General features: G+C 42.6%; 1 protein-coding gene across 15 annotated transcripts in view; it reads right to left on the bottom strand.

Annotated features, from left to right (window-relative positions):
• Nucleotides 1-12,873, bottom strand: part of ANKFN1 (ankyrin repeat and fibronectin type III domain containing 1) — a 288,349-nt gene that overhangs the window by 231,839 nt on the left and 43,637 nt on the right. Inside the window, exon 1 of one of the 15 annotated variants that reach the window (XM_072940145.1) lies at nt 4,950-5,024. The exons of the other annotated variants lie outside the window; for them this stretch is intronic. The gene's annotated coding sequence lies outside the window, so the exon portion shown is untranslated. Of the gene's footprint in view, nt 1-4,949; nt 5,025-12,873 lie in introns of those variants that run through there. 15 annotated transcript variants of the gene reach the window in all.

Below are 12,873 nucleotides of genomic sequence, written 5' to 3'. Positions count from 1 at the left end.
TTTCTGAGTTCCAAGAACTCTTTTCCTTTTCTCAGATTGCTCCTTTGTAATAACTTCTCCAGTCTCCCGAGGAATTTGCATTATTTGCTTTTAGAGTTCTCTTGATTTCTTCCTTCAAGGGTACCTCACAGAGAGCCACCGTTTCTGATTATGTTGTTTTTCCACCTTCAGACTGCTAAGTCACCTTTAACACTTTATGCATTTTCTCTCCCCACGGCTACTCGTCTGCACACATCCAGATCTCCCGACCCACAAGGAAGGAAGGGCCCTGAGCACATAGGCAGGGAGGTTTCTGGGGTCTCCTAAGCAGCAGGGGGTCTGCCAGTGGTGAGAGGGAAAGGAAGATTCTTGTCCTGGTGAACAGGCTGCTAGGCCAGGACCCCTCGACTAAGTGGAGTGGGGGAGGCCTCCAAGTTCTCAGGCTCCTCCTGGCAAATGTGGAGTACAAGTGTTCTTTTCAAGTTAAGCACAACTGATGCATTCCTTAGGCATGGTCTTCTCAAAAACAAAACACAAAGCAACAGCAACAAATTTAAAGTATGACTCCCAAGACAATACAGAAACATCTATGCTGAAGCCAAGGTAACATAACAGACCAAGGGTAGAGAGACTCTCATCTTCAGGATGAGGGCAGTAACAAACCCGCAGAAGCACGGCGCTCCCAGAAAGCATGCCAATGATACTAGGAATTGAATTCTGTCTTGGATATGGGGATATTTTGGCAAAACAATTTTACCGCACACTCTATTCAAATAATAGATGTTAACTATCAACAGCAATGAGGTAGACGGCCCTTCTGGGCTGATGATATATTCATTTATCAACATATACCAGATATTTTAAATGTGTCCCACGTACTGAACTTATAACACTGACTAAAACATGGTGATTATTATTTTGTCACCAAGGCATTTACATGGGAGACCTTCTAGAAAATGACTACAATTACAGTGATACGTGTGGTAAGTACTATGACACAGTTAGGTCTGGGGTATTACAGGAGCAAAGGAGGTCCTTCCTAAATCAGATTAAAGCAGATTTTTCCAAAGAAGGCTGATAACGGTTTGTGGGGAAAAAAAAAAAAGTTAAATGTTCAAGTTAAGTTTGGGAAATACTGGATTAAAGATAGTGAAATAGGTCTTTCTACTATAGTCTTTTTCAGAGCTTTAAATATTCTAATATTTATTATAAATTCCAGGGAGGGGTAATATCCCAAATTTATGTGACTGAAGAACCCTTCCTGTGAAGCACTGGGAGGGACACGCTGGGGCGCAATGGCCGAGGTGATGCAGGGGAGCTCTCCAGAGGAGTCAGGGCAGAACTGAGATTTCAAGGAGAGCAGGTGTGAGCAAGAAGAGGTAGGGTAGGGCACTCTCAGCAGAACACGTGCAAAGGCCCAGAGAGGACAGGAGCCAAGGCAACATGAAATAGCTCAAAGCAGCTGGACGAAAGGATTCCATGTGAAAAAGTGACCAGCGGTGGTGACAGAGATAAGCAAGAGAGAGTCAGATAATTCTTCCAGGTAAAGGGTTTAACTTCACCTTCAAAGCCAAGAAGCATATTTAAAGGGTTCTAAAATAGAGGGGAAGTATGAACAGACTTCCTTTGTCAAAAAATCACCCTGGTCACAGCCCAGCTGTGGATGGGAGCCAGGTCAGCCTGGAGAAAGGAAGGGTAGTCAGAAGGAGTTATTGAACTGACCTAGATGTCAGTGTTGTCAGTGACAGAGGAGAAAGATGGGTGGACAGATGGACAGGTTAGAGAGATAAAATAGATGGATTAAACAGATGGATGACAGATCGGTAGGTAGATAGATTGACAGATCTACCAGTAGCTAGATCAATAGGTGAGGGACCAAGGAGAGTCAGTAGGACCAGGTGGCTAACTGGATGAGGGGTGAGTGGGACACAAGGGATTAGGTGATTTCTGAGGGACTGGGTGCGTAGTACAGAGATGAGGAATATGGGAGGAAGAGTAGATTTCGATGGAAACTAATGACTGGATAGGCAGTAGATTCAGGTGAGAAGGGATGGAGCCCAAGCCGAGGCTGTAACCACAGTCTTTGACCTGTTGAATCTGATGAGCTATTGGAACATGTAACTGTTAAGACCCTAACAGGTAAATCTATCAAAGACAATAGCAGTGCTAGGAACCCAGAGGTCTTTATACCTTAGGAAACATAGATCTCATTTAGGAGTTCTATACTCCAAACCCCTCAACTGACAAAGACAAGTATGTATTGTTTTTAAACAAATGTAGCATGGTAAAATATATATATATTTATATATTATTTATATATATTTATATATATATACATATATATATATATATATATATATATATATATATATATATATATATTATTTAAAACCCAAACTGACTAGCCTCTTCTGCCTTCTGGGAGGTGGAATGAACTGATTCATATCAGTGGGAAAATCACTCTCTTGTTTCAGTGTTTCTCAACCTCGGCACTGATCAGATATTTATTTGTTGTAGGGACTGTCCCTGCGCATTGAAGGATGTTTAACAGTGTCCTTGGCCTCTACTCACTAGACGCCAGTGTTATCCCACCCCCTGCCCCAGTTGTGATAACCAAAATGTCTCCAGAGAGTCCCAGATATCCCTGGGAGGGGCATAGTTAGGCCAGTTCACCTCACCCTTCCCAAGGCTGAGAACCACCGCTCTCAACTCTTCCTCTGGCATCATGTGGTGGAATCTGGAAGAACTCTGCTAATTCTTTTGTACCAGGGAAGAGTGAAACCCAGAGGAGATGGCTTTTTGTTTGGCAGAGTACATTCATGGGTATTTGCAAATGCAAAGTTGGCCTAGACCTTGAATAGATGGTGTGGAAGTTAAATTCTGCTACCAAAGAAAGTGAGAGAAACTAAATTCCTAAAGTAAACTGAAGGAAGCTTGCTGGGCAGCAGGGAGGCCACAGTCTTAGAGAAAGGAAAGCAGTGAGAAATTCCTAACAGCTGGGAGGATGCAGGGCCTTTAATTACAGGGATGCTTAACATTCAATCCCAAACTGTTTACTGTTCGGTGGTGTAAGACTTTTCCATTGTCCCAAGGTCCTAAAGTAGAATCTCAAGTCAGATGCGGCTGTGAGAATAGTATTTCCCAGGATTTTGCAGAAGTGTTCAGTGCGGGACTTAAGCTTTTAAGCTTTGTCACTGTCCTCACCACTGTCATTTTCTACTTTTTCTTTTATATTTTCCTTTTCCTCCTTCTTTCACAGCCTACAGTAAAAACTTTCATTCTTGGAGGTTAATTCTTTTGATTGAAATTACCAGTAAACTTAAATTCCCTGCAGGAAGTTGAATTTCTGAAGTTGTAGGAGGCCAGAGATGCTACCTGGGCTGGACAGAGCAGAGCTTGGTGTAGAGAGTGACATCATTAACGACATGGGGTCCTCTCACCTGATGTCTCCTTACAGATGGGTGAGCTGAAGTCCAGAGGGCTGCAGAGCTTTGTTTAAGAAACAGAGCTTAGATCTTTTGGCTCCTTTGGCTCCTAGTTTTATATTTTTTTTTGAGCAGAGCACACCATCACCTCTGTCTGATTAGCTGACACTTAGTATCTAGAAAGGTCTCTGATGTTTTGCACAAGCTCTGAGGTAATAACCTTGCTAAAAAATTTTTCTTTAAAGGCAGAGTAAAAGCTGCTTAACTAAAGGCTCACACCAAAGATGTCTTAAAGCTCTGCTTATCCTTAAATCTTTCCCCCTTGGGATCATTAACATATTATCTGGCTCAGAATATCTTCTACTTTCAAACATCTCTTTTCAAATTTCTATCTGTGTCAGCTGACAATACAGACTCATAATACCCTTTCATGTCTCACAGGCTACTATCGTCCAAACCTTGTAATTAAATACTGAATTTCTAAGGATTAATTATTCAAATGCCAAAGAGACGGTTTTTGGCAAGGAATGAAACCTGCTGTAGATACTGTGAAAGCTGGTCAATGGTCAGGTATTTACACATCAAGTGATCAATTTTAATGAACCATTTCCTTTGAAGACACTTCCAAAAACATGAAGTCCATATACATGAAATCTGAAAATTACGCTGGAGTTGTGTCTCACAAAAGACGACCTTAATGGATGCTGCTCTAAAACCCTCTGAATAGGAGAACCGTGGCTCAAATTCATTACAAATCAGAGCGTGAACCCAGGCAACTTCTTATTCATCTTTTTGTCTTCTGCAATACCTAGCAGAATATTCAACATATAGGGGCTCTTCAACAGACAGCAGTTAAATGAATCAAACTCCAGGCTTCTCCAGCAACAGGAGTCCATCTGCCCAACAGCCTCCCACATCCAGGATGCCTTGGTTACTTATACCTGTGTCCAGGACCGGGGATGTAATTTGCAGGACTCAGGGCAAAAATGAAAAAGTAGGGCACCTTGTTCTAAAACAATTAAGAACTTTATACCATGACAACAGAGCATGAAACAAAACCTGAGGCCCTGTGTGACTGCCTCAGGTAGAGTGTGCCCAAGGAGCGGGCCCCGTGTGTGCCCCGCCCATTTTCCAGCCTTCTGAGTCCTTCATGCTGCTAATCCTGCTGCCCGTGCCAAGGGCTGACCCTTACTCTAGCCATCCTTAGCTCCTTCCTTCCTGTCTCAATCAGACCCCTCCTTCTTGGGTCCATGCCCTTCTATCCTCCTTGTCTTGTCTTTTTCATCGTGCTTTCTGGACCCCTGTTCTAAAGTAAGAGAACTGACCTGTCTTGGCCTTCTCAGGACACCTCCTCACCTGAATAAAAACTAGGCTTTCCCGCGCCCATGGTTCTTTCCAACAGGGTCACTACTGTTTCTCCCTCCAAAGTACAACTGCATAAGTGGCAGGATCTATCTGGCCTTGAGTCTTAGTGGTCCTTCCAGGCCATCTGCTATGCTGCTCTTGGTCCACGTAATCGCTCGCCCCCGTTTGGCCATATCTTACCCTATATCATTGGATGTTTTCCAAGGCTCCCTTGTGCCTCCCTTCTGACCCCAGCATGGGCTCTCAGCTTTCCTCTTCTCTCCCACCTTTCTTGGATTGTGTAATGTTTGCATTGATGATCCATCTGGCGCTCTGATTTTGCAGCTCAAGGATTTCCACAAAGCCACTCATCTTCACTTCTGGTCTCTTCAGACACTTACTGGCATACCTCAACCTGCATTATGGCTGGGAACTACTCCACTTACACGGTGTATAGTCTAGTCACAGGACAATTTGGAAAATATAGAAAGCAAAAACAAACGAATAAGAACAACAGAACAAATCAACCAACCAACCAAACAACCACCGTTCCATCACTCAGTGACATTACTGTTAAAATTTCAGAAACCACAACCCCCAGTTTTTCTTCCTATGCACTGGAGAGTGAAACTGAAAAGAGTTGTGATGAGTCCTGTCCACCACAATTGAGGGTATTGCTCTCATCTGGGGTATCAGATCAGGGCTATTTATTGAGGCATTCTAGTTAAGCTGAAATCTAAGAGCTAGAATGGAACAACTCATTGAAGGAAAGAAAGAAGGTTATTGCAGGCAGAAGGCACAGCTTGTACAAAGGTCCTGAGGCAAGAAAGAGCATGTCTTATTTGAGGACCTAAAAGAAAGCCACTGAGTAAGAATACCATGAGATGCATAACCTGGGTTCAAATCTCAAAAGTATTTCCCTCAGCCTCAATTTCCTTCTCTGTAAACTGGTGGTCATACTGGCTTTCCCCTAGGTTTGTTGGAAAGATTCAATGCATTCCTATAGGGAAAGCACTTAAAATAGCACCTGGCATATAGTAAAGCTTTCTTAAAACAGGGAAAGTATAGATAGTCCAAAGAGTCAGTGCAGAGAAGGGGCCACATCTCTGCTGTCTCCCTGTGCTCTGTGTGAGGACACAGCCATGAGTGACAGCTATTGGAGTGAGCAAGTCTGGGTTCTCTCTTCACTCCCTAACTTCTGTTTCCCTCCAGGAAAAGGTGGACTTACTAAGACTGGGAGCTGGACATCCACTGGGCCGTTTCCCATAGGAGGGAGGCTTCCTGGCTGCGGGCTGCTGCTCTTGTGTGCACGTGACTCCAGGCTCCTGTTTAATGCGGCCAATCAGGTCCAGCAGTGATGGGGCATGGCAGTTACAGTCATGTGGCACTGGGCTTGCCTCTTCAGTTCAGAGGAGGGGAGAGGGAAGCCTGGCTTAGGCTTCTGCAGTGAAGTGTCCCCGTTGCTGTGTATTTTGGATTTACTGGATACTCCCCAGCTATCAGTGAAGTTGGTACTTTGATACCCAGTCAGTGAAGGAGAGGTATGAAGGATTAGAATCTTGATCTGCAAAAAGTCAGTGCCCTGGAAACCTTGAGATTAAATACAAACATCTGGAGAGCAGAGAACCAGAACACGAGACCACAGATTTTGGTAAAGATCTTGGTGTGACCCACTTTAGTGCAGATGGGCAGTGCTGGACTTGTTTGGGGGTGACGGCTTGCAGGAAATGTGCTGCTGAGGCCATTACTGGATTATTGGGACTTTAAGTAGAACAACAACAACAACAACAGCAAAACCCCAGCTAGGTTCCATCCAGAGCAGAGAGACCGAGAGAGAGCGGTTCTGGCCCGTAGGGTAGTGCTGGGCAACTGGAAACACCAGCTCAGCTGATCCATCTGGGGTTCTCGTTTATCTTGTTTGGAATCGCACAGGCCTGAGACGGGACTGTGGAGGGACTCACTTCTTTTTTTTAAATTAATTAAGAATTTTTTTGTTTGTTTTGAGGGAGGTAATTTAATTAATTAATTAATTATATATTGGGAGTACTGGGACTTGAACCCAGGACCTCGTGCATGCTAAGCACATGTTCTACCACTGAGCTATACCCTCCTTCCCCAGGACTCACCTCTTGATTCAGGTAGCTTGGCTACAGGCTCCTGGGGCTCTCTGCTGAATGCTCTCAAATTGACATTTTTTGTTGTTCCATAGGGCTTATTTCTTAAAAAAGCTACAATTTCTTAAATCCATAGCTGATTATGATCGGGATTTAAGACACCCCTGACCCAGATAATGGTTAAAGAGGAGTTGAATCCCTGGTTTGTTATCTTTAGGCATTCAGCTAAGAAGTACACTTAAAACACCATTTTCTTGAACTATCTGTTTCTAGGGTAGGTTTGCTTACACAGTTAAGGGAGAATGGAGTTGGTTTAAAATATGGGCTTTGATCTTGCATTGAGAACATAAGCGGTTAGAAAGGAAAGAAAAATGAAGGAAGAAGCTATGACTGAGTGGAAAGAAAGGAGTTATTACTTTAGGAGAAATGCTGAGATTTTAGAGACTAAATTGGACAGATAAGAACCTACAGTGTTTTAAATGCTCTCAAAGTTGAAGTTAGAAAAGAAGTGTGGCTGAGGCTGAAAAAATCCAGCAAAAATACTAAAGAAAGGAAACAAAGGACACTAATGCTCCAGAGGATGCTCAGATGGAGGGGGCTGTTGGGAAGCTGGTGAATGGACTGGGAGAGCCACGCTGAGGGCTATGTGGACTGTATGGAACTATGAGGAATGACTAGGCAGATCAGAGTGGAAACTCCTAGGGGTTATTTCATTGGTTCCAAGATAACACAGTGATTGCAGCGGGGACCCCAAGGAATGGTATGCTCCAGTCCTCTAAGAGATGGCTTCAGGAGAATGAGCCAGTCAACCGTAGGTGAATTGCACCCGACCTCCCAGGGCAACATCTGGCACTGTCTAGAGACATTCATTGATCATTATGATTTGAGGAGGGGGAGCTACTGACTGCTAAACCTACTACAATGCACAGGTTAATCCCCCAAACAAAGAATTATCTAGTCTGAAGTGTCAGGAGCACTGAGATTGAGAAACCACCTTCAGGAAAACCAGGCTGGACTACAACACTTGAGTCCAGATGGAGTCGAACTGTTACGGCTGATGAGCAGAATCATCCAACCTGGAGACCTAGACATGGACAAGATCTGTTTGCACCTTGAGTATTTTGGCAGCTTCTAAAACTGCTGACTTCATATCTCCTTATTAAGGAAGATCTCAAAGGAGAAAATCTGGAGTGGTATCATGAAGAAAACAGATGAATGGGCTGAAAGCAAAGAGACAGAGAAAGGAAGGGAGGTACTGTGATCCGGCCAAGGGTATTAGCGCCATATATGGAAAAGGTCAAGGCCCAGTTGAGATGTCTATTACACTTTCAAAAACAGCTGAGTTTGAGGGATAAATTGGGAGTTTGAGATTTGGAGATACTAACTACTATATATAAAATAGATAAACAACAGATTTATACTGTATAGCACAGGGAACTATATTCAACATCTTGTACTAAATTATGGTGAAAAAGACTATGAAAATGAATACATGTATGTTCATGTATGACTGAAGCATTGTGCTGTACATCAGAAATTGACACAACATTGTAAATGGACTATATATATATGCATAAAAACAGCTAAGTTTGAGAATAGTGCAGAATGAGATACAAACGAACCACAAGAGGCATTTGTGACTGAAATAGGGATGAGGGTGGCAAAGATGAATGTCTTTGCTACCAATGAAGCAGCATAATTCACTTAAGGTCTAGAAATTTAAAAAATTGAGGAAAGGCAAGTTTTGGGGGAAGAGCACATGATAAAAGGATGTACTTTCCACCTGAGCATGCAAGCTGCAGCTGCATCAGGAAGAGCGTCAGTGTATGGATCTGTTGAGGACAAGTGCCCACTGAGATAAATATGCAAGCAAAAAAGGTATGACATTCAGAGACTGGTCAACAGTGGTGGTTCTCAAGTTTAGCATGCATTAGATTCACCTGGAGAGCTTGCCAGAACCCAGGTATCTGTGTCCCATGCCCAGAGTTTCTGATATAATGCATCTGGATGAAGCTCAAGAATCTGCATCTCTAATATGCTCTCAGGTGATGCACTAATGCTACCACATTTAGAAAACCACTGGTGTACAGACTTTCAGGTAGGAAGCAAAGATGAACATACTGCCTCCTGGGATCCTGAAACAGATGGAGAAATACAAAGAGTAGGGCGAGGCACTGAGACTCTGGGGAAAGCACAAGCATGATCCTCACTGAGACAGATGCCTCTCCCTTTCGAGCACCCTGCTCCAAGCAGTGGAAGCTGAGTCATTGGAAAGAGCCCACTCAGGAGTCAGCACTGGGGAGAGGGGTAAAATGCAGGGCTCACACCTGGGATGAAAATGAAAAAGATTAAAATACGCAGCATAGAAAATGAGCCATGCAAAGACTTGGAGATGAGGGCCACCACTGAAACCCCTTAATTCTGCAAGTGTCTAAAATGCCAATCTGAGGGAGGAAACAGGATGTGGGAGCAGGTTTCCTTCTTTGCCTCAAAGGATATGGGAAGCACAGGATTACAATGAACTTTTTTCACGTCTTGGCACAAAATTTCCATTTTCAAATTTCTATTTCAAAGCTGACACCAAGAACATTCTCTTTTTTCTCCAAATTTTTCAGTCGACCATTCTCCCTAGATAACACTTAGCATTCTGCTATGATCCACAGCTGATAACCACAATGTGGATTCAGAACTTTGGATTCCATCTGTTTCTTCATTGTTCTCTGAATATATTTTCTATCCACAGGAAGAGGGAGTGAGTAGTCAGATCCAGGCACCGAACTTCATCTAATGTTTCTCAAATCCAGCGAGAGATGGTTTGACTAAACTACAGTACACGTATCTACTAAGGGATTATCATATAACCATTAAAAAAAAACACCACAAGCTTTATGAAGAGTTGAAGTTACAGGGAGGAAATGCTTATGGTACACAATGGTAAGTGAAAATAAAGCAATGAAATTGAATATTTACTATCACAACTCCATGAAAACATAAAAGCATAGAGAATACTATTCACAGATGGAAATGTATCAGAAGGTATCCTGGGACTATCCTCAAAGGGTGGGAATTCTCTCCAAAGTCTTTCACCATCAACTTGAATGTCACATATAACAAGAAGAATACACTTTATCAATTTTAAGTATTTTAATGTAAGTGTTAGCATTTTAATGCGTGTGTTAGCATTAGAAAGTCATGGGGATTCTTATTTCCAGAAGGCAGGAAAAGAAGATAAAGTAAACAAACATCAAAATGGTAAGGAAGGTGCGGGTAGAGATGTGCTTTGAGGTGGTTGAGTGGTTTATGACTGGAGTGAGGATTTAAAAGGGAGAGAGAAGGATTATTCCTCCAACAGGAGGACATTCTTTAAAAAAAATTTTTTAGGACATTCTTAATATTTCAGGACTAGCATAGAGTTGATGCACAATAATAGACAAGATGTCAAGCAAAGCTGGACTGATATTGCTAACCAATTGCAGAAATGTGAAGAAAAGTTTTAACACTCCAGAGATATAATGAAAATCAACAAAATTGGATTAATGAATACCACTTGGGAAAGTAGAATGAATTGGCTATGAAAAAAAATCAGAAATCTCCCTTTGAAAGGATGGCTACAGTATCACTTTCCTTTATAAATGAGGAGTATAAACACACTGTCAAAAATACACACTGTCAAATGAATTTGAACAAAAATATTTTAGCTTTCTGTCAGTTGACTAGAATAAGTTTAGATTTTAATTTAAGTATCAAGAGAAATGATCTAATGGTTTATGAGCAACTTTGCATAGAGCAGAAGTGATTAAAAATTGCAAGCAGGTGATATGTAAATAAATTTGTGTATCGACTGGTATAAATATTTAGAAGTGCTGACAACTCCCAATTATCTTGTTTTAACTGGTTCACACAGAAACTAATTTTTGATAGTCATACTTGGCCAATTAACACTTTAGTAGCTCAGCTTTGATCTTAGGAGTGCTTTTGGGGACAAGTCTCCCTTTGCATGTTGGAGAAATAAACTCTTCATTCAGTCATGAAAATACAGTGGTTTGTGAGCCTCCGTCTGCAGCCAAGGAAGTCTTGGTCCAGGAGAATAGAGCCAGAAAGGTTGTAATAATAAATTGTCAAAACCAGTGGTGCTGGGATTGTGGGTAGGGAGGGGAGAAATGGACAAAACTCATGGGAAGTGCTGGACACTGGCTTTGAAATATGACAGCTGTTGCCAATCAGTTACGTATGATCACAAACAGTGCCCAGTTTTCTGAGAGGGGCAACTTATCATTTTAGAGAGGAAATTAGGCATAGTCTGAAAACTCACTCATTTCTTGCCCTTCTCCCTCCCAATTTATATTTCACTACCAGCTTCCTTGGCTAGCTATATACTTTCAGTAAAAAAAAAAAAAAAAAAAAAAAAAAAAAAAAAAAAAAAGGTATCCTGAGTGGGTGGGATCAGGATGGTGGTATAAGAATCTCCTGAACTCAACACCTCCCATGGACACAGCACATCTACAGCTACACAGGGAATACTCCCTTGGAAAGCGACCTGAAAACTGGATGAACAGAGCCTCCACAACAAAAGGTACAAAGACAGCATCAAGAAGGGTAGAAGAGGCAGAGATACGGTCTCACCAATAAAAAACAAACAAACAAACAAAAACCCCAAAACAAAAAAACAGCCCAGGCATTGTGATCCCCAGTCTGGAGGGATCACAAAGGGATCTTTTCCCTGAGGAGCAAGGGATTCAAGCACCATCCACATCAGGCACCCCAACCTCTAGATCCTGCACAGGAGAGACCAGCCTCCAGAACACCTGACTTTGAAAACCAACAGGGGAATAATCCCAGGAACTACAAAACTGCAAGGAAAGGAAAATCCTTTCTGAAAGGGCTCACACACAGACTGACTTGACCTGAAAACCAGGACAAAAACACCAGGTTAAAAAGCATATGGACCACAGTTGAAGGGGACCCACTTACTCACGTTGAAGTCTCTGCTACCGAGGAAAGAACCAGTTGGGACACTCCCTGGGGACTGAGACACTGGCAGGAGCCATTTTTGCAATCTCAGGCTACCTTGTTAACATTGGTGCTGGCAAGTGTCACTTTAGAATTCACTCTCTAACCTGTTAGTGCCAGTGGGCATGTCCCGTTGAGAGCCTTGGCCACCCTGCACCTTGGTCATGCCGTATAGGCAACTGGATGATAGCTTCACCCACCTGTGTGCACAGGAATTGTGGGCAGGTCTCAAAGCTGGCCTGGAGACCAGACCTGCCCACCAGCACCCCATGGCATCCATGGCTGGGCCTCATAGTTGGTCTGGGGGCTAGCCTCCCTGCAGAAGGCACGCCCAGGCCCCACGACCAGTCTTTGTACACTGCAGCAACAACTACAGCCTTACCACAACAGGAAGGGGCATGTGTCCCCTTGAGCACCTGGCTTTGGTGATCAGGTCAGAATGCCCCTCTGAGTCCCACAGGACATCTCCTACATAAGGCCACTCCTTGAAGTCTGAGAGAGATAGCTGATTTACCAAATACACTGAGACAAACATAGAATTATGCAAAATGAAGAGACAAAGGAATATGTTCCAATTGAAAGAATAAGACAAAAACCTCAGAAAAAGAACTAAATGAAATAGAGATAAGTGATCTATCTGAAAAAAAGAGTTCAAAGCAACGGTCATAAAGATGCTCACCAAACTTAGGAAGAATGGATCCACACAGTGAGAACTTCAACAAAGTTACAGGAAATAAAAGAATGTACCAAATAGAAGTTAAAACTGAACTGAAAAATACACTAGAGGGGGTTCAAAAGCAGACTGGATGAGGTAGAAGAATGAATCAGTGATCTGGAAGACAAAGCAATAAAACTCACACAGGCAGAATAGTGCAATGAAACAATTTTTTTTAAAGAATAAAGATACCTTAAGGGATCTTTGGGACAACATCAAGCAGAATAGCATTCACACTATAGGGGTCCCAGGAAGAGAAGAGAGAGAGAAAGGGCCAGAAGAATTA

This window comes from Vicugna pacos, chromosome 16 (assembly GCF_048564905.1).
Source record: "Vicugna pacos chromosome 16, VicPac4, whole genome shotgun sequence".
Taxonomy (NCBI): domain Eukaryota; kingdom Metazoa; phylum Chordata; class Mammalia; order Artiodactyla; family Camelidae; genus Vicugna; species Vicugna pacos.
Note: the sequence above shows the minus strand (reverse complement) of the source record. Positions and strands in the feature narration are given on the sequence as shown.